This window comes from Camellia sinensis, chromosome 13 (genome assembly GCF_055761805.1).
Source record: "Camellia sinensis isolate YWXY chromosome 13, ASM5576180v1, whole genome shotgun sequence".
Lineage (NCBI taxonomy): Eukaryota > Viridiplantae > Streptophyta > Magnoliopsida > Ericales > Theaceae > Camellia > Camellia sinensis.
Window position 1 is genome coordinate 63,778,173 of NC_138973.1, and position 21,235 is coordinate 63,799,407.

The 21,235-nt window shown below is 40.0% G+C and overlaps 1 long non-coding RNA gene and 1 pseudogene across 1 annotated transcript; one reads left to right on the top strand and one right to left on the bottom strand.

The window, feature by feature from the left end:
* The window catches only part of LOC114313964 (amine oxidase [copper-containing] gamma 2-like), a 45,342-nt pseudogene that overhangs the window by 11,504 nt on the left and 12,603 nt on the right, over window positions 1-21,235 (bottom strand).
* LOC114304956 (uncharacterized) lies at window positions 12,143-13,552 on the top strand. Its single transcript, XR_014347995.1, has 4 exons — window positions 12,143-12,276; window positions 12,346-12,537; window positions 12,853-13,302; window positions 13,481-13,552. It is a non-coding gene; the product is annotated as an uncharacterized LOC114304956 (long non-coding RNA).

Below are 21,235 nucleotides of genomic sequence, written 5' to 3' on the forward strand. Positions count from 1 at the left end.
AATCAGGAGATAGCCGAGCTCCTAGGTAGACAAAGGAGGACTTGAGAGATTACCTCAAGAGGAAGCAACAAGATGCCAAGGTAACCTCCCCTGCCAAGCTGAAAACACCATTCTTGGCGGAATTGGACAAATTTGAGGCCCCAAAAAAGAGTCAGTTTGCCGAGGTTCCAGATATACGACGGAAAGTCGGACCCCAACTTTCACGTCAAATTATACCTAAACTCGATGGCACTATACACTGGGAACGAGTCGTTGCTCTGCAAGGTGTTCCCCTCATCCTTCGGGGACATTGCATCAGATTGGTTTCACAAATTGCCAAAGAGAAATGTGAAGACCTAGCCGAGATGTTCGTGGCCAGGTTTGTGACAAACAAACTATAGCCATTAAGGGTAGATGCTTTGATGGCTCTGAGAATAAGCAAGGATGAAGGCCTTAGTGCCTACGCAAAAAGGTACTATGAGGTGTTCAACCGAATACCCGAGTGCAACCAAGAGGTGGCGATCATATCTTTCAAGAACGGCCTAAAAAATGACTATCCGCTACGAAAATCTTTGGCAAAGACATTGCCAAAAAGCATGGAAGAGCTCATGGCCAGAATTGAGAAGTATGCCAGAGCCGAGAAAGACACGTCAGGAGCCAAGGAGACAAAGCAAGAGAAAGGAAATGGCTCGCCGAAGCAAGGCCGATGTAACAACGGATCCAGCAAGCAAGAGATAGGACTGAGGGCTGCACAGGCAGTAACAACTGTGTTCAGAATCCCGATTCACAAAGTCCTGGATAAAATTCGAACTCTGCCCTACTTTAGAGCACCAGCATGGGTACCAAGAGAATTTATGGGAAGAAGCCTTGGTAAGCATTGTGCTTACCATAACGAAGATGGGCATATGACTCAGGGTTGTAGAGCCCTGAAGGCACACCTGGAAGACCTGGTAAGGCAAGGCCATTTGAGGGACCTTGTAGATGAGGCCAAGACAAGGGAAGAGCAGGCAAGACTGCCTCAGGCACTAGCAGCTCCGCCTCCCCCAGCACAGCAACCACAGGCAGGAGGACCTCGGGTAATTAATGTAATTCACTCGAAGGTCAACGAAAACGAAATAAGAGGGGAGACCTAGAAGGTAAAACACTTGCAGCACGTGTACCAGGTCGGGAAAAAACGACATTGGGCCAAGGAGCACCAAGAACCAGCAGTGTCCTTTACTGAAGCAGACCTTGAGATGGTCCAACATCTCCACAACAATGCATTGGTAGTATCCCTCCAGGTTAGGGAGTGCCATAGGGAGTGCCAGGTGAAGCGCATCCTAATCAACCAAGGCAGCTCTTGGCTTTCACCCAGACGATATAGAGCAATGCAATGGCCCAATGGTCGGGTTCAATGGAACGCCGATGTGGCCACTGGGAGCAACAAGCTTGGAGGTGCAGGCTGGCACCAGGAAGATAAAGACAGAGTTCACTATAATCAATGCACCCTCCCTTTACAATGCTATCCTGGGAAGACCGTGGTTGCATGCAATGAGGGTTGTTCCCTCAACATTGCATCAACTTTTGCGGTTCCCAACAGAGTATGGGATAGAGGAGGTTAGAAGAGATCAACTGCAGGCAAAGAACTGTTCCCTGGCAACAATGAAATCTACCTGTAGCATACGAGAACCAGAGAAGGCGAAAATTGAAGACGAGGACATGGAGGTCCAAGAGGACGTCGGCAAAGAGCCAGCCGAGAAAAGTGAAGAAACACTGAAGAAAATCCTTGTCCAGGAAGGGGATAAAGAACGCTTCTTCCTTCTCGGCTCGGGCTTAGCCGAAGAAGAGGAAAAAGATTTGGAGGCTTTCTTGAGAGCAAACATTGAGGTGTTTGCCTGGACGCCTTACGAAATGCCTAGCATTGACCCCGAGGTCACTTGCCATAAACTGAACGTCGACAGGACAGCCAAACCTGTAATCCAACGAGCAAGAAGGCCGACATTGATGCACGTCGAGGCAGTGGAAGAGAAAGTAGACAGACTTCTGGAGGCCAAGACCATTCGAGAGGTAGATTACCCGACATGACTATCGAACACAGCGGTGGTAAAGAAAAAGAATGGTAAAAGGAGGGTCTACGTGGACTTCACCAGCCTAAACAAGGCCTGTCCCAAAGACAATTTTCCTTTACCCAAGATTAACCAACTAGTAGATGTCACTTCAGGGCATGGAAGAATGAGATTCCTAGATGCCTATAGGAGGTACCATCAGATAGCCATGTATCCCCCAGATGAGGAGAAGACTACGTTTATTATCCTAAAAGGGCTATACTGCTACAGAGCGATGCCTTTTGGGTTGAAAAACGCAGGAGAGACATACCAAAGGTTGGTAACCAAGATGTTCAGACACCTGATTGGTCGAATAGTTGAAGTTTACATCGATGATATGGTCGTGAAGACCAAGGAACCTGCAAGTCATCTGGCCGACCTAAAAGCAGTTTTTGATATCCTTAAAACATATCGGCTCCGACTCAATGCATCGAAGTGTGCATTTGGAGTTGGATCTGGTAAGTTCTTGGGGTACCTGGTAACTAGAAGGAGCATTGAGGCCAGCCCAGATCAGATCAAGGCCATCCTAGAGTTGAAGAGCCCGACGTTGACAAAACAGGTGCAAATGCTGACTGGAAGGGCTGCAGCTCTGAATAGGTTCATAAGCAGAAGCTCAGACAAGTGTAAACTTTTCTTCAACTTAGTGAAGAAAGCCACAGACTTCTTATGGACCGAGGAGTGCGAAGCCGCCCTGGCCGACTTGAAGAAGTAACTAACTACAGCTCCAGTTCTTTCAAATCCTGAACCTAGAGAGGAGTTGTTCCTGTACTTGGCAGTTTCAGAACATGCAGTAAGTGCAGTGGTAATCCGGGAAGAAAAATGGAACAAAGGGTTGTTTACTATATAAGCAAAACCCTAGCTAATGTAGAAACCAGGTATTTACCCCTGGAGAAGTTGGCACTGGCTTTAGTAATGGCTTCAAAGAAGCTGAATCATTACTTTGTGGCGCTAACTAAACACCCTTTAAAGTCCCTATTGCAACAAGGGGATTTGACAGGAAGAATAGCCAGATGGACAGTGGCCTTGGGCCAGTATGACCTGGAGTTCAAACCTAGAACAGCAATCAAAGGCCAAGTTTTGGCTGACTTCGTGGCCGAGTTCATGCCAGAATCCATCGAACATCGGGCTCCGTTGAGCCAAGGTGAACAATGTCAAAGCAAGCAAGGAGAAACCCAGCCGAGGGCAATAGAACAAAGGCAGAAAGAAAAACTCAGACCCTACAGCATTTACATCGGCGACTCCTTTCGATTGTTTGTCGATGGGAGTTCAAGCCGACAAGGAGCGGGGGCAGGAGTAGTACTGGTATCCCCAGATGGACAGATATTGAAACAATCCATTCGTTTAGGGTTCAAAGCCTCAAACAATGAAGCAGAGTATGAAGCACTGATTGTAGGACTGAAACTGGCAGCAGCAGTAGAAGCAGATGAGGTGATAGTCTTCTGCGACTCTCAACTTATAGTCAACCAAACAACGGGCGAGTTTGCGGCCCGAGATAATAGGATGTTGGCCTACTCAAAGGAGGTCAGCAGGTTGGTGGCCTTGTTTCAGAATTGTCGACTGCATCAGGTTAGCCGAGATTATAACAGTTACGTTGATGCATTGGCCAACTTGGCTAGTACAATACAACCTGGAAAGCAAGGACGATAATGGTCGACTACTTATCGGGCCCAAGCATTGAACCACTGATCATATAGCGTGAAGGAATGTGTGTGGACATGGGACCAAGCTGGATGGACACAATAATAGCATTCCTGAAAGAAGGAAAACTGCCAGATAATCACAAAGAGGCACACAAGATCAGATTGAAATCGCTAAGATTCAGTCTCACAGCAAAGGGACATCTCTACAGAAGATCCTTCAATGGACCCCTTTTGAGATGTGTACATCCTTCACAAGTTTAAGATTTTTTATACGAAATACATAAAGGAATATATGAAAGCCACACAGGGGATAGATCACTTGCCCACAAGGCCATTACCCAAGGGTATTGGTGGCCCTAAATGCAGAAAGATGCAGAAGCCTATGTCAAGAAATGTGAAAAGTGCCAAAGGTTTACACTACTGATACACCAACCGGCAGCAGACCTGAACCCAGTATCCATCCTTGGCCATTTGCCCAATGGGGCATGGATCTCGTTGGAAAACTGCCCCAAGCAACTGGGCAAAGGAAGTACCTGCTAGTAGAAACAGATTACTTCACCAAATGGATAGAAGCTGAACCTCTTGCCAAGATCCGAGATATGGACGTGAAGAACTTCATATGGAAAAACGTCATCACCCGATTTGGGATTTCAAGAGCAATAGTTGCCGACAATGGAACACAATTTGACAGTAAACTAATCAAGAACTTCTGTGCAAAATTCAAAATCAAAAATTACTTTTCAACCCCCAGTTTTCCTCAAAGCAATGGACAAGCAGAAGCATCCAACAAAGTCATCTTGGATGGAATTAAAAGAAGACTGCAAGCAGCAAAAGGGAAGTGGGTAGATGAACTACCAAGTGTACTCTGGGCATATAGGACTACACCGAAAAGATCAACTGGGGAATCCCCATTTGCTATAGCCTACGGCACAGAAGCAGTCATTCCCTTTGAAGTCGGCATCCCAGGGATCAGAACCCAGGGAGTAGAGAACGGAACTAATGATGTATTATTAGCCCGAGACCTGGATCTGCTAGAAGAAAGAAGGGAGAGAACTGCAATTCAACTGGCGGCATACCAGCAGCAGCTTGCTAGGGCTTACAATAAGAAGGTTAACCCAAGGGAGTTTCAAATCGGTGACCTCGTCTTGAGAAAAGTTGTCGGCAACAAGAAGGATCCCAGAGAGGGCAAGCTTGGCCCAAATTGGGAGGGACCCTATAGAATCATCTCGGTACTGGGTAATGGGGCATATCGGCTTAAAGATAATGAGGGCAAAGAGTTGCCAAGGCCCTGGAATACTTGCAATCTTAAGTTTTTTTGTCATTAAATTTTCTTGTTCTTTGTTATTATCCGAAGTAATAAATAAAGCTTGATTTTTCACATTTGTGACTGATAGGATAATTGATGATGTTTCTGGAATGCATGCATAATGAGAACCCAAGTGGAACTTAAAGTTCACATTAGGGGGTAGAGAGTTGGAAACTGGTTTTTAACACTTGTTGAAATTTGTGAAAAATTTACAAGTTGAAGTTAGGCCAAGATCATGTTTAACACTTGTTGAAATTTGAGAAAAATTTACAAGTTGAAGTTAAACCAAGATCATGTTTAACACTTCTTGAAATTTAAGAAAAATTTACAAGTTGAAGTTAAACTAAGATTATGTTTAACACTTGTTGAAATTTGTGAAAAATTTACAAGTTGAAGTTAGGCCGAGATCATGTTTAACACTTGTTGAAATTTGAGAAAAATTTACAAGTTGAAGTTAAACCGAGATCATGTTTAACACTTGTTGAAATTTGAGAAAAATTTACAAGTTGAAGTTAAACTAAGATTATGTCTAACACTTGTTGAAATTTGTAAAAAATTTACAAGTTGAAGTTAGGCCGAGATCATGTTTAACAGTTGTTGAAATTTGAGAAAAATTTACAAGTTGAAGTTAGGCCGAGATCATGTCTAACACTTGTTGGAATTTGTGAAAAATTTACAAGTTGAAGTTAGGCCGAGATCATGTCTAACACTTGTTGAAATTTGTGAAAAATTTACAAGTTGAAGTTAAACCGAGATCATGACAAACACTTGATGAAATTTATGAAAAAAAATTTTACAAGTAAAAACCAAGGTTGTACTAAACTAAGTACTAATGTACTTGCCGATGTAAACCGTTGGTGGGTATAGTTAAAGTGTGCATTGAAGATATGTAAAATATTACACAGTTAAAGTGTGCATTGAGGATATGCAAAATATTCTAAGTATGGAATCATACAAGAGCAGTAAGGGGAAGACAAATATGCAAGCAAAACAAAGAAGTTGTATTTATAAGAAGGCATATCGGCCATGTATTGTTTCAAAGAAAAACCAAAGTGCAAAGTACAGAAGCAAAAGAAAAAACATCGAAACTAAGACTCTTCTACGTCTTGAGGAGGTTGGGCCTGGAGTTCAGATGACTGCTGAGAAGATATCTCGGACGCCTTTTCAGCTGCTAGTTCGGCGTCTATTTCTCGTAGGGTTTGATTAAGGCTCCTATCGGCGATAGGCCTTCCGATGTCGCCTTCTCAGGAGCAGCATCTATGGGAACTTCCTCACCCTCCTCATCTTGAGTCAAGTCCAGGACTTGCTCATTGTGAGCAGGGGACTTAGCCTCAGCAGCTTCTTTTGACTTCCTCACCAAAGCCTCCTCCTCAGACTCAGAATCGTCGTCAGATTGGCTTGGAGTTTGGGGGAATGGCAGAGGAAGGACGTCAGTGCTCCTGAGGGGGGAGTCATCGAGGATTTCAAGCTTTTTCAGCAAAGTCATCCAACCAAGGGTGAACCCCTTGTTACATGCTTGCTTGACCTGTTTCTCATAATCCGCCGTGACATCAGCCACCCCCTCATTTATCCTTTCTCATCGGCGGCCTTGAGCTCAGCATCTTTGGTGGCCAAGGCATCTTGGAGTTCCTTTTGGGCCTCGGCCGTCTTTTCCTCGGTCTCTTTTCTCTGGGCCTCAAGAACCTTCTTTATGGCATCAACAGCCTCTACCTTTTCCTCGGCCACGTCTTTGGCTTTGACAGCAGCCTCGGCCTGATCTGCCAGAGTCTTCATTTTGGATTGCAAGTTTCTGTTGGTCTTCTGCAGACTAGTAGCCTCCCTAGTCTTGTCAGCCAACGCCTTCCTTGTCTCAAAAGATTGTATTGAGAAGGAGTGGACGTGTTGGATTACCTAAAGAAAATAGACAAAACAAAAGTTATTAGAAAAAATTTCTAAGTATAAAGAAGAAAAGAAAGACACCAAATGTGAAGACTTACTTGAACAGAGCGCTGGAGCATCAGAGCAAAGTTCTCATACTCGATCATCTCGACATTTCGGTCGAGATCTCCAGGAAGGCACAACGCGGTACTAAGAGCGACGCCGACATTAACGTCATCAGCACTATCGCCAGCTCTGACTGGCCTGTCTTCCAGTGTAATTTTGGAGGCCGAAGGGGAACCAGACTTCATGGAGCCTGAAGCTGTTGTAGATTCGGACCTCGGCCTCTTTGACCGAGTGGATTCGGACGGTTGGGCCTGGGCTGGCCTCTTCTCGGCAACAGATGAGGTCTTCTCACTCTCAGCCAATTTTGAAATTGGCAAAGTGTCCTCAGTATCAACCTAAGCCACTGTTGCCTTTGGCTGAGCCTTCTTTATTCATTTTGGCTTTGACTTTTGTGGAGGCTGGGACTGCACGGGTTGGGCATCTACGTTGGATAGAATGTTGGCCAAGAGATCTTTAGCAACTGCTTTCTGGCAGCCCATCTCGGCAGCAAAAACAGTTCGGCGCCGACGTTGGTGTTGAGATGGTGGGATCAGGTATGGAGCCGAGGTTGACGGCTGCTCCGCTGGATCAGAAGTCGATCCTTGGTCTAGCCGAGATATGGAGGCGGTTTGTGGAGTTGTGGCAGAAGGGGAGATAGGCTTTTCTTCCTTTTTGGGACGTCGGGAAGAGCCGATTTTTAAGTAGAAATAAAATTAAGTAGCAAAGGGGCCTTCTGTTTATGGACAGGCAAGTCAAGTAGCCTCTTCAAATCCTTACTGGGGAAGACAGACTTGTAGAAACCCTTTGATGGTTGTGGAAGAACTACAAAAAGAAGAGCACAGACATTAGAACAAAGTATTGAGAACTTTAGAAAAAAAAAGTAAAAAATGACACTTAGCCCTTACCATCTCCTTTCCCGAAAACTGTTCGGCTTAAGGGATAAAGGTGGAGGTCATTGTTGGGCTGAAACTCCCAGCTGCCCGAGAGGATAAAGTAATCGTCTCCAGCACCCCTGTTTGAGTCTGGAAGGTCGGCAATGAGCTTGTACTCGGTAGACCTCGGCTTGAGGTAGTAGATATGGCATTTTTCTGATTTCAGGCGACACATGGTATAACAATACTGAATATCGGCAAGGGTGACCCTAGCGTTTTCATTTTTGGCTAAGGTAATTATGCCATTGATAACTCGGTAAGAGTTGATGGCAAGTTGCATTGGGTTCAATTTGTAGTAGTGAAAGACTTCTCGGAAAAGGGGATCAAGTGGAAACCTAAGCCCACATTCGACAAAAGCCACTACTGGGAAAGGCATAAGGTTTACGTCGGGCATAATAGAGTCTTCCTCCCCTGCCAACCTAAGGTGGACATCGGCAGGAATAGAAAACTCTCACCTAAAGTACTCTAGTTTGGTCGGGGTATCTACTCTATTCTTCCACATACCCATGATGCCGACTTAACTGGAGGAGTCAGGTTTCAGAAGGGAGTGTTTTTTAGGGTTTTAGGGACCTCGGCTAAAGCTAAAAAATACACAGAATCTGTGGAATCGTTTCAGTTTTTCCTAAGGATTTGTGGGTTCTACAAACAAATCCCAAACCTAAATCTATGGGACCGAGGATTGAAAGTACAAATTTGGAGAAAATGCAGAAAACACAAACAAAAACGGTAATTCAGAGTCAAGAACAGTGATGGATCATCAAGAAACACAAGACAAAAGTTCGCGTAGGTATGTCAGGCCAAGAACAGTGGAAAAAATCAACGAAATGTATGAACAGTGTGAATTCAGGACATAAATTGGACAAAAGCGAAATCGTAATGTGCTCAAATACGTGATTTATGAATCAAAAACTTGAGCAGAACAGCAATAACAATAGGTAATAAGAAAAAGCTTTCTCAGAAATTGAAATCAAGAGGAACAGTGGCTTACTAGACAAAGTGAAACCGGTGTGAGGATCGCCGAAGTCAGACAACGGTTGCAGAAGCGACAAAGTGGTGAAAAGCACGTCGGAGGAGATGAATACAGCAAGTTGCAGAGCTAGGAAAGCTTGAACAATGGCAGATCTTTGGAAAAAACTAGAGAGAGAAAAAGCTTCAGAAACTATGGTGAAAAGTGAAAAGATAGGGGGAGGAATGAAGTTTTGTTAAAACGCAAAAACGGCGGCAAAGATGCCATTAATGTGCCTAAAAGAGCGTATGCGTCAGACGGCACACGCGAGAAGAATTCGACTTATAAACGCGTAACAGGTACGATCTAGTAAGGGGTAGACGCATGTCCTAAACAGTTGAGTTACTATGCATAACAGCTCATACGTGTGAAGGAGCTCTTGGAATTCATGTTCTATAGAAGACGTGTCGGCCTAGAGAATGATCTCGGCTGAGGAATTTGAACAACCCTGATTAGTGGTTCTAAAGCATTGATAAAGAGCAGACTATAGGTCTTGGTCAAACTAAGTCAACGAGTTGTTACTTTGGTAATGAATAAAGCAGCGAGCTTAGCCGACGTTCTAAAAGGAAGAACTAGTATAGGTTCTATCACCTCAGGATGCCGAGGTAATAGAACCTAAGGGGCAGTTGTGGGGATATATTTTCTAAGTACCAACACGTGGCCAAGGTGACGCCGACGTGTTAGCCGAGGTGCCACGTGTCCTGGTTGTGATGCCGAGGTGATCTCCTCTAAGCTGAGGTTATCTCCGAAGATATCAGAATCTGGGATAAGCGGATAAGGGACAAGAGTCCTAGAATGAAAGAGGACTTCAATTTGGGTAAAGATAAGACTCTTAGAAAGTTTATCCTAATCCTATTGGGAGTCCAAGATTGGCAGTAATCCTAAGTCCATTGAAGCCAGGCTTCTAATGGGATTAGGTAAGTGTTGGCTATAAAAGAGAGGCACTCCCATGGGTCTAAGGTACGCAATTCATATTCTGAACTGTGAGTTAAGCACTTGATTTGTCTTTGAGAGATAATTGACTTAATCGTCGGAGTGCCCCCGGGTGGACGAACCACTGCCAGAATCTCTTCTTTCTGTTGCAGATCAGTCAGGTGCCATCTATTCTACCAGTGCTCTCCAGCTGAATACTAAGTTTGGCAGTGTGGTCAAAAATTCATTCACACAGAAATATATTTCAAACAAGTTATTTTCAGAATATTTTTTGGAAATACAAAATTATTTAATTTTCATACCTCAAAACCATTTACGGGAAGCTCGGAGTGTCACCAACCAATATCCCCCGTGTAACGCTCGAACACGCAGATCATATTAGGCCGAACATACGCCTTTCCATCCGCACTAACAAACGGCCCATCCATGTAGTATGAGTTCCTTGGACAGTCATTTAGTGGGACCAATGTCATTACGGTTAGCCCAAGCCTAAATTCATCTGCGTCCATATACGACTTGAAGTACCACGACTCACTTGGGTCCATATATGGCACAAACATTTTCGAAGCAAACCCTTTGTACATCACGCTCTTGGGTTCACCCATCTCCAAGTTCGGAACCATGGCTTGAGAAATTATCATCCCAGCTCTCTGGTCTGGCTTCAGATGAAAAGCCCAATTGGCCTATTTCACTACGTGCCCATCCTCAACCCTAAAGCTTGGACCTAAGGGTTGTTCCATGGAAATCGGGTTTAGTGGTTCCACCTCTAGGACTTTGTCTTGGTCCGTGTACCGATAATCAGTCACTACAAGAAATTGCACTTTTGGCAACTACTTTTGGCGATGACGTCAATTTTTCATCGCCAAAAGTATATTTTTGGCGACACAGTGATCAATTTCGTTGGTAAAAGTATACTTTTACCAATGCAATTTGTTACCGTCGCTAAAAAGCATAACATTCTTTTAGCGCCAAAATTTTTAGTTGGCGCTAAAATTTCAGAACTTTTAGCTACGACGCTTATGTTTTAGCAACACAATGAGCGTTGCTATTAGTGTGCATACTTTTGGCGACGACAAGTTGGCGTGGGCAAAGAGTTAATCATTTAGCGACGATAACACTATTCGTTGGTAAAAGTTTTGCTAGTGGAATGATGTGATATAGTGATTTGTATTTTTTATTACAATTTTTCAAAGAGTTTTAAATATTCTAATCATTGAATTGTAAAATTAAAATGATCATTGAATTAGATCACAAAATGAACCCATTAACCCCAAACACACTCTTAAGTTGAGATGACTAATTTGAGATAGTTTGAACTTTTTCAAAGAATATGGTTAGATTATCAATTTCAATATGTTTGGTTTTATTTTTAGAAACTAGTTTCAATTTTTTCCTCTAAAAAACTAAAAAAAATTAGGTGAAATAAAAAAATACTTATTATTTTTGTATATTTTTATCTTTTACGTCATAAATACTTTTTAAAATTTTAAAAATATAATTTTGAATTTTATTGCTCTCAAATTATTTTTAATTTTTTTCAAAAAAACAAATCTAAAAATTGTTTTGAAATTATTATTATTATTATTATTATTTATTTTTTTTGGGGGGGTGATCTGATTATCTGCAGTGGCAAATTCCCTCTTAAAATTCCCTCCTCTTTTTTGTTTTTCCCCTCATCAAATCTCCCCTCATCAATCTGCACGATTTCACTATTGCACACCCTTATATCAAAATTCGTAGTTATCTCTCCCTCACGATTTCACTCTTGATCGTAGGGTTTGTGCTGTTTGCTGCTGCCGTGTTAGACGATCGGTGCTTCAATGTGCCCCTACAGGTTTGTTCCCTTTTTGCTTTCACTACAACAAAACTGGATTTTTACGACTTTACATTAACGACATACAATAAATGTAAGTTGTAATTTCTCACTTTTACGACTTGTTTTTTTTGTATGTCGTAAATAATTTTCCAATCATGACGTGTTTATTGCGTAAGTCGTAAATACAAATAACAATGATTTTTTTACAACTTGCAATGTTAGCCGTAAATAATAAAACTTTCTATGATGTGCATATGGCATGTCGTTAATACATTAATTATACACGATACATATATGCCAATTGTTAAAAATATTACACTTTTTACGCCGTACAAAACACTTGCCGTTAAAATATTACACTTTTTACGACGCATAATTTATATCGCGAATGGAATGATCAAGAAAAAATAAGCGTCAAAATAAAATTTGGCGCCAATTACCAAATATATATATTAGAATTTTTTTTTCCAAAATAACTCTGGATCTAGTTCCTCTAATCAGAAAGGACCATAGCAAGGGCTTCAATCTCTCTCTCTCTCTCATGATGAGGCTGAATCAATTGTTGAGGGTTACCAGGATCATCTCATCTCTTCTCTTCGGTTGTATCTGAAATCAAAGGTATCTATCGTTGTCTCGTTCTTCTCTTCTCTTATCTATTGCGTATCTGAGTTCGGTTGCTTCCTCAAGGTGTTCCATTCGAAGGAAGAATATAGAAAATTGTTCAAAGGAAGGTGGACAGGTGTCATAACCATAGTTCTCAACAATTCCAAGTTCGCAGTCACCTTCTAGAACCGTCCCGACGAGATCGAGTTTGGGTTTTCGGAGTTGTAAGTTCACCGGGAGTGGGTCAACGGCAAATGGGTCTAACCCGAAAAGCAGGTATGGATTTAGGGTCTTGCTTTCTAGTGTTTCGGGGGTTTATGATATGCCCTTTGATTTCGGCTAGTATATGATGCTAGGATTTGATTTCTAGGGTTTTTGACAGTGAGGAATTTGATGAAATATCTTGATTTCTAGGGTTTTTAACTGTGAGGAATTTGATCAAGTCTAATGTTATTGTCAATGTTTGTTTAATTTTGTTTTATTATTAGTGATTTTGATTTGTTTGATTATATATATATATACATTTGTGAATTTCCTTTCTTATTGGACATCATTAGTTTAAACTATCTTTTTTTTCTTCTTCTTTTGCAGATCGATATGGTACTTTAACTGGTTCTCGTAAGGTCGAGGTACTTATTTTTGCTGATTAATATGCTTTGGATTGCAATTCCAGGTTGTTTCCTTATTCATTGTGTGGAAAACATTGAATGTACGGGTTGATTTCTAGTCTCTCTAATTCATTCTCTTCTCCATTCTTTATGATTTCAGTGCAATATACAATGCAAATAAACTATTTTGGATTTTTTCTTTAATGTGATTGCTCTAGCACACCACCTCAATAATGTCAACATACTACGTAACTAAACCCTTTTTTGCAATATTCCCTTCTTTGCCTCTTTGTTGTATTTGTTTGAACTTGGTGGTGTGTCTATGTCACCTACCGAAGCCTATGCTTATTTTTCTTCCATTCTCTTGTTTCAAGAAAGTTTCAAGGCAAGAGTATTTGAAGAAAATGGAGCAAAAGAAACTGAAGGAGCTTAGGTATGATAGGATGTCACATCTTAGTTTTATATTCTTTATGTTTTAGTTTCTGTTCTACTTGTAGATGTGTTTATATAGACAGTGGTGATTGTAACTTGTAAAACTTTCATAAAAAAGATTTTGTCTTATGATTTTTTTTATCGGTTTTAATTTGGCATCCATGTCTTGGTAATTTCAGAGATGATATAGAAGACGAGCAGTATATATTTGATGGTGTAAAATTGACTGAGGCAGAATATGGTGAACTAAGGTAATTAGATTGTGTTTTTGGATGTACTTCACATTCTCCACAATTAGTTGGACTTACTCTTGTTCTCATTGATGTCTTGGTTACAATGACATGTTATGAATAATTGATTTGTTTTATGGAAGTTGTCCCCTGTCCAGCCCCCCTTTTGAAATGAAACAAAGATATGTATAAGTAATTGCCTTTTTATGGATAAAAATGACTTCTTTCTTTGTTTTTGTTGTAAGTGAATCTGTGCTTGTGTTAAGGAATGACAATAATTTGTCCTAAAGTGAGTTTGTGCTGGCTTTTTGAATTTCTTGTGGTGATTAGATATGTCCTTGAATCCGTAAAGACAATATGTGCATCATTGGGAAATAAAGGGCATTTAATGACTAGTTTTTAGCACTCCAAGTTTTTGGTTGTTCCATTGTTGGTTAGGCTTTTGGCTCAGCGTAAGTATGTGATTTATTTGCCAATGCTGCTACTTATCTCCTTAATTAGATTTTCTTACTAGAGTCCTGGTTTGATTACTGCTATTATCCCTAGCAAGGTATATTTTATTGTGTGTGAAATTGCTATTTTATTGATCAATAATAAACTTATCATGGTTTTTACATTATGACATATATAAGAAAAGAAATATATGAGTTTGTTAGAAAGTTGTGACACGGGAGTTGAGTTGCTGCTGATTTTGTTGTTCTGTTTTCTTCCTTTCTTTTTCTAGTTGCTCTTAATTGGTTCCCATCGGAGAGGTGCAGTTGTAGCTGTTGTTTGCTCATTGGTTTTGGAGCTTTTAAAGAGGTGCTACTACTGCTGTATTGTTGCCGCTACTGGTAAACTACTGATGTATGGTTTGGTGCTGCTAAACTGTTTATTTTTCAATTGTTCCTTTTCTTCTAGTGTGCTGGGCCCTCCGTTACATAAATGTAATACGCATTGGCAGGCTATGAACTGGGGCAGTTGTGTGGACTGGTTATCTGGGCAATTCTCTGGTCATTCTTTGGCCACTAGTGCTAAGAAATTAATGCTTACTTGTACTATTTACTGTATCTGGCAGAAGAGAAATGCTAGGTTCTTCTCATCTGTTTGTACTCCTGCTAATGTGGTTGTGAGAAAAGTTGAATCTCTGGTTAGGTGCAGGCTCTTATCTGTTAACAACTTCAAGGAGGATGGGGATAATGATTGGTTTATGGACTCATGGCATTCTCCTCATATAGTGTTGAGGGCACATGCTCTTTGAGTTGTTTTTACTCTTACTTCCAGTGTCTATATATATTGTTGTGTGTTTGGATCTTCCTCTTGCAGGTCTCCTAGATCAGTCCTTTGGAGCTGCCTCATTTTCCCCTTTGTATTCAGGACTTTGCTGGTACTTACTTAGGGATGTTGTGGGTTGAGTGATTGTGAGCCTCCACAGTTAGTATTGTGATGGAGATTATTGAGAGTGAGTGTTGAGAGCCTATATATGAGTGTTGTGTAATGTGAGACATCCATAATCCTATTATCTTGCTCATTATTTTCTTTGCAGGTTGTCAATGCTGGTCTCTTGTAGGGAGAAGGGTTGAGATGGTGAGGCTCTATAGCTAGGTTTTTGTGGGTTGAGTGATGGTGAGCCATATAGTTTATCTAATTCTTTTCTGCAGGTTGTCAAGCCGGTCCTAATTGTAAGGGAGTTTTTTTTGTTGAGGGTTGAGTGATTGGTTAGCCCTCATAAATTTTTTTGGAGTGCTGTGTGTTGCATCTTGAGGGTTGAGTGATTGAGGACTATTTGTTTCTGCGGGTCTACTCTACCCAGTCTTGCTGTCTATTTGTAATGAATATTTGTCAGTGTGTCCTTGCTGAGCTGTTACACATAGGTTATTGTATCTGTTCAACCCCCCCTTAGGTCTGTAATATGTGGTAGTTCAAGTTTACATCTGCATTTGTCTTGGGGTTGGTCTTGGCAGAAGCTTGTTGTGATGGACTATGTTGCTATTGGTTGCTGTTCTGCTGGCTGTGGTATATGCTGAATTGCTGCTGTTGAGTTGAAATTTGTGTAGTTCATGTGTAGATACCGCCCATGGATGGGTGTATATGGTTCTCTGCTAGTTGTTGAGTCTGTGGCTCCACTTGTGTGGCTTTGCTGGTGCTACTGTCTGTTGTCTGCTGTTTGCTGTCTGCTGTCATGCTAACTGTGGTCTTAGCTGTGTTTGTGGTTCATGCTGCCATGATGTTGCTACTATATTTCCTTCCCTGTAGCAGTGTTGTTTTCTTTATAGTGCATGCTCTGGTGCTGTCTGCGGTTGCTTTCTTCTTGTATTTGTGAACTGTATGCTGCCCAACCTTTGTTTTGTTGCTGTTTGTTGCTGTCTTCCTGCCAGTAAGAGGTGGCTAATCTGCTTGGTTGGTGCAGCAAATTAGGCTAGCTTTTTGATTGGGCTCTGTTTTTTGCTGATCCTAATGGACTTAGTTTGCATTTTTGTGTTGTTTTCCTTTCTTGTTTCCGTCTTTTGTGTCAGTTTTTGTTTGTTTGATGACAATGTTGTCTGGCTAAAGAGCCTTTCGTTTTTTTCTCCGTGTCTGTTGTTAGTTTTGTGGTGCCTGAGGGATGCCTCTTGTAAACCTGTATATGTTATTGTTTTTAATTTATAACTTACTTACCTAAAAAAAAAAAGAAAGAAAGAAAACCCACAGTTTTGGCTCTATGTTTTGTGATTTATTAATTTCCTTCAATGGTTTCATCTTGTTTTGCAGGTCTATGAGGATGAAACAGTTTCTAGTAGCCCTTAGATTTATTTTATATTTTTATATTTTTGGCCTTTTTGATTCAGGGATCCACAATTGCTGATCTTTCAGTCTCTATTACACGGGTTGAGCATTACCAGCTGCCTCCTGATGCTCCTCCCTTAACCCCTGTAAGTACCATGGCTGTTAAAAATAATACTTTGGTATCTGTTTTATAATACTGTTCTATCTATTCATTCTGAAAATTTATAGATAATGCGAATGTAAAAAAAAGTTGGATGGGCTAATGACAGGTAAATTGGTCATGGACCTACTCACCTGATCCTGAGGCCCACATTGTAGTTTTTTGGAAACCTTAGTCGCTTTACTCCTAGAAGGATATAAAACCAAAGAAAATTATCAGTGAACAAGAAAAAATAATAATGATGGTGATAATAACAATAAAATAAATAACTCTCAAAGAGAGAAATGAATGACATAGGAAAACTTCTTGATGATCAAGGTGTGATATGGTGGTAATTGTTTAAGACTGAAAACTCCCCTCCTTGGGCTATGTTTGCTTGAAGGATTTGTAGAGAGAAAGGAAGGCAAAATAAATAAAATAGAAATTGTATTTTTGTCACATTTCCCTTATTTTTCCTTTCCCACCACTAATCCCCACTCAAATCCTAGTCCCAAACACAATCTTTTAATGTCACAGGTTTGCTAGTTGTTATTCATGTCTTGATGGTCAAAACCTGCTGATTGTAGCAGCAAGCAGAAATAGGTCAAACCCTCTGATGTTTTAATCAGTGAAGAAAACAAACTAGAAAACTTTGAAAGTGATTATATATTTGAAACCAGGTGAACTTATAAGGGGGACACACATGTTCATTACTTGGAAAGACATGAAACACATTATAATTTTGAACAAAATAGCTTCGAGGATATATTAATAAAAGAAAAAACAATATAGATTTATACTATTAATCTCTCTTCCTTTAAACATAGGAATTAGTGTTATATTGTATTTTTTGTACCAAACTTAGTTTGTAGGTTTTGGTTTTAGTGACAGCCTAGCAACTTCATATATTTGGTATAATTTAAGTCTGTAGGTTTTGGTTTTAGTGACAGCCTAGCAACTTCATATATTTGGTATAATTTAAGTCTGTAAGTTTTCAAATTTTTGCTGCTAAGGCAACGGAGATTATCTAATATATATATATATATATATGGAAGAGTAACTGTGACAGTGGTCAATATGAAAAGGATAGGGAAGAAAATAAAAACTCTGTTAGTATTGGATTACAAATATATAACTAGCTTACTCTTAATGGTATTGGGGAAGAGCGAGTCACTAAGTGGTGGTGGTCCTGGGTGGAATACATAGGAGCTAAAAGGGCGAGGTTTGAACATCCAAACTAAAATAAGAGTGTTGGGGTAAATACCATTGGGCTAAAAAGCCCTTGGCTAGGAGTAAACAATTGAGTAGTGAGGTAGAAATTAACTTATATTCTCATAGAAAACTGCAAAGAAAACTCTGCAACTTTTATTCTCATAGCCATTTTCATTTCAATAGAAATTAACTTCAAATTCTTGATGCTTGCATTTCCAATAGTCTATATGGAAATTCAGTGTTAACTCCTTCAGTGTTAAAAAGAAAATCCTTATTAAAGTTATTAAGAAGTCTTGACTGATAATGCTCTTGAGATTTCATATACACATAAGCTAGAATGTTCTATCCATTAAAGCTTTATTTCAATTTATTTGGAAGTTGCAATATGAATCTGTTACCTATTGATCTTATTAATGTTATTTAAGTTATGAGAGGCATCATATGTTTTTGTACCTTGCATATTACATAAATTAAAAAATAGATAGGGTCTGTGGGTGTGGGAAACCAAAGGTTTTTATTTTATTTTATTTTATTTTTTACCAAATGATGGTAAAAGCTTTATGTTTTGGCCAGTACTTGTGCTTGCATATCTATTAACTCTCTCTCTCTCTCTCTCTCTCACACACACACACACACACACACAAACACAGACACAGAGACTTCTACCAGATCAATAAAAAAGCTAATGGACTTTGTTTTAAATTTGTCATTGATCAATACAGATTGCTACCAGATTCTCCTTTTTGCTGGTGGTTGATGGTTGTTGCTTGTTGGTCTGCTGCAGCTGCCGGTTTGCTGCTGCTGCCGCCCTCGTGGCTGATGCTTGCTGGGGGGCTGCTGTTGCAATGTTGCTGTGAGGTGGCGGCTGCTACTAGATGTTGGTCTGCTGGATAAGTTTGTGGGTGATTTTCATGCCGTTTTGCCTGTCTTTGTTAGTTTCATGTTTTCATTTTGTTAGTTGCTGTTTTTACTATGGGTTCACAATTTGGATGGATGTATTTGAGTATTTTAGTGGGTTTACCTTTTTAGGTTTTATACAACGCTTCCAAAAGCATATTTTTTAGCAGTGTTTTTTTGCCTGCACATCAACTTTAGGTGATTTAATATTAATGTTATTAGTTTGTAATAGTAGTGCCTGAGGGATGTCTCTTGTAAATATGTAAATCTTGTAAAAAAATATATATGATTTTCAATTTTTTTTGCCGCTACAAATTTGTCGTTGCCAAAAAGTAAAGCTTTCTCGACAAACAATTTGTCGGTAAATGTGTAGTCAAAAGTTTATTTTTGCCCACTCATTGTGTTGTTAAAAATGTATTTTTTGCCAATGCCAATTTGTCGTTGCCAAAACTAAAGCTTTATCGACAACCAAATCGTTGGCAAATGGCAACATTTATTGACGTAAATGTGTCGCTAAAAGTTACTTTTGCCTACTCATATTGTGTTGGTAGAAGTGTATTTTTTGCCAATGCCAATTTGTCGTTGCCAAAAGTAAAGCTTTAGCGACAAACAAATCGTCGGCAAATGGCAACATTTACCGACGTGAATGTGTTGCCAAAAGTTTACTTTTGCCGATGCATATGTTGTTGCTAAAAGTATATTTTTTGTCCATGCAAATTTGTGTCGCGAAAAGTGTCACACAATCATTATATTTGAATGACTTTTACTGACGCAAGGTAAATTACCGACGATGGATGAAGGCTTTTATCGACGACTATGTTCGTTGCTAAAGGCATTACTTTTACCAACGCAATGATAATTTCGTTGGCAAAAACTTTTGCCAACTCACTTTTGCCTACGGGTTGCCAACGTAGCTTTGTGTGTTGGCAAAACTCTTTGCCAACGAATTTTTCCTTTTAGCAACATATTTTGTTGCGTTGCGAAAAATGTAATTTCTTGTAGTGAGTGTTCGTATCTTTCGGAATGGGTATATTCTGGTTGGTGTTAGAAATTTTAACCACCTCTTTCCGATCAATGTCAACCGTCACGGTGAGCCCCTCGATGGGCTTCATGTAAAAATTGGGCGCTCCTTGGCTCGAGTAACATTGGGCCTTCATCAACCTCCTCCCTTCTTCATTGGGCCCAAACCAGCCCACGGAGGGAGTAATGCAAGACACACCCAAGCAGTCAACACCCCTTTCTATGATTGATTTATTGAACTCTTCATTAGACGTTATAACTTGTAATGCTACCGAGTTGTCTTTCGTGGACAGGATCGAGTAACCTAAACCCGGGTTGGTGATATGGGAACTGACTCGTCCCGAGTCAAAGTCCACGGTCAGGACATGGGTTTGACCATTCAATAGACCAATGACGGAGGCCTTTCTAGGTAGAATTGGGTCACTCTTTTTCCACTCCAAGACTTGATTTTTTTCAGGTTCATCTAGGGAGAGAGAGTGGATTGTAAGGAAGGGCCAAGAGAAGGGCTCATAGGATGAGAGGATGGCTCGGACTGTGTCGATTTCTCGGACGGTGAGTGGGTCAAGTGGGTGGAGAGGGGTAGCTGAGAGGAGATTGGTGGTGGTGGTGACTTTGGTTTCTAAGACTGAGCCCAACCTGGCTTGGACTCTTCGGTTGTTGAAGGTGCGCCATGGGTTGGGTTGGGCTTAGAGCAACTAGAAAAGCTTGGTATGGTCAAAAAGTGCCATGATGATAGTGCAAAGATGAAAAGGACTATGAAGACAGTGAGACAGAGACGAAGATACGAAGTGGTTTCCATGGCCTCTCTCTTTCACTCACTCTTGTTTGGTATTGGCTAATGAAAGTCTAATTAATGGAATTACAAATTGGAGTTGGCGCTAACATTATTATTTGATTTAGCCTTATATTACAACACAAGCATATCCTAAAGTATAAAATTTTCAAAAGAACTAAATCCGTCATTATTGAAAGAACAGAATCCACCATTCTTGCTGGAAATGGAGTGACTGTTGTGCTTTTAGCATAGCAGTGACTGTGGTGCTTCTATTTGAGGTATATTATAGCCTTATTTTTGTAATCCAAACTGTTTATTTTGTAGAATTTTTTGAGTACTTCATGCCTACCAAAAATCATATTGATCGAATATTAATAATTATATGATCGAATAGCATATTGTTTATGCTATTTCTCAAAAGGAAAACTTATTTTTTTTTTTTTATTATCGATCATATAATTGTTGATATCCGATTAATATTATTTTTGGTAGGCATGAAGTACTCAACAAACTCTACGAAATTAACAGCTTGGATCATAAAAATAAAGTCATAATATACCTCAAATAGAGGCACCATAATCACTGTTGTGCTAACTTCATTTCCAGAACTTCATTTCCTTGCTGGAAATGGAATGACAGCTGTGCTTTTAACACAACAGTGATTGTGGTGCTTCCACGTCAATGTAATATATTAGTGTGAATTTTTGGTAAGTTTGAAAACAATAAGTGTGAATATTCACAACTTCAATTAAAGAAAATAATGTGAAAGTTTGAAGTTTACACTTATGATTAATAAAATTTTATTTTGACATCTTTAAATTGTTTAATAAAAAAAAATGACTTTCACGCTTTTTTACATTAGCATTACAAAAATTATTTAATAAAAAATATAAATATTTACACTTTACAATAAAAA